The 1,259-nt window shown below is 44.6% G+C and overlaps 1 protein-coding gene across 1 annotated transcript in view; it reads right to left on the bottom strand.

The window, feature by feature from the left end:
• The window catches only part of EHHADH (enoyl-CoA hydratase and 3-hydroxyacyl CoA dehydrogenase), a 36,605-nt gene that overhangs the window by 10,904 nt on the left and 24,442 nt on the right, over positions 1–1,259 (bottom strand). The window lies entirely within an intron of this gene.

The following is a 1,259-nucleotide window of genomic DNA, read 5'->3' as shown; positions in this document are numbered from 1 at the left end:
AGAGCAGTCAGTGGTGGTAGCCGGGCACCATCTAGCTGTACTGGACTCAGTCTGGTGGAGGCCGTGGTAGCTGTGTTCCATTAGTCCTTTGGACTAATCTTTTCCTTGTGTCCTGTTCTCTTCATCCTCCCTTGCTCCCAAAGGGGTAAGACCAGTGTAGGATCATAGATGGCTGCTCACGTGCTTTTAAGACCCCAGACGCTACTCATCAAGGTAGAATGTAGAACATTGTCTTTATAAACTGTGTTATGCCAGTTGAGCTAGATATTCCCCGAGACCATGGTCCCCACAGCCCTCCGGCCAGCAATTCAGTCCCTCAGGGAGTTTGGATGTGTCTACGGAGCTTCCATGACCTTTCCTTGTACAAGTTGTGCTGGTTTCCCCAGTATTGTGAAATGCTTGAGTTTTAAGCTACTAAGTTTTGGGGTGATTTGTTGTGCAGCTATAGATAACCCACACAGACCCACAGAATGACTATAATAAAAACACAGCTAATACAAACTGTTGGCGACAGTGTGAAGAGACAGGAAGCCTCATACGTTGCTTGTGAGAGTGTAAAACAGTGCCTCCACTTTGGAAAACAGTTTGGCAGTTTCTTAAAAAGATAAGCTTATTGTTTAATCTTACTCCTAGGAATCTACCCAAGAGAGATGAAAATATATGTTCACACAAAAACTTGTACATGAATGTTCATAGCAGCATTATTCATAATAGCCCCAAACTGGAAACACCCCAAATGTCCATCACCTGATGAATGGATAAAGAAATGTGGTCTCGCCATGTCATTGTTGTGTGCCGTCGAGTCGGTTCCGACTCCTAGTGACCCCGTGTTACAGAGTAGAACTGGGTTTTCGAGGCTGTAATCTTTATGGGAACCCCATGGGGCAGTTCTACTCTGTCCTATAGGGCCGTTATGACTTGGAATTGACTCCACGGCAATGGGTTTGGTTCAGTTTTTGGAATCTTCAAGGGAGCAGATCACCAGGTCTTTCTCCCAAGGAGCCACTAGGGGGGTTAGAACCACTGACCTTTAGGTTAGCAGCTGAGTGCTTAACTGTTGCACCATCAGGGCTCCTGGTCTAGTCACACAGTGGAATAATATTCAGCAATAAAAAAGAACAAGCTTCTGATACATGTTACAACACAGATGCACCTCGAAAACATCAGGCTAAATGAAAGAAGCCAGATGCCAAAGACTACATATCATATGATGTCATTGATATTAAACGTCCAGAAAAGGCAAATCTATAGAGACAGAA

The sequence above is a fragment of the Trichechus manatus genome, unplaced genomic scaffold (genome assembly GCF_000243295.1).
Source record: "Trichechus manatus latirostris isolate Lorelei unplaced genomic scaffold, TriManLat1.0 scaffold00092, whole genome shotgun sequence".
In the NCBI taxonomy this organism is placed as follows: Eukaryota; Metazoa; Chordata; class Mammalia; order Sirenia; family Trichechidae; genus Trichechus; species Trichechus manatus.
The sequence above is the reverse complement of the archived record's forward strand: the minus strand, read 5'-3'. Positions and strand labels throughout refer to the sequence as shown.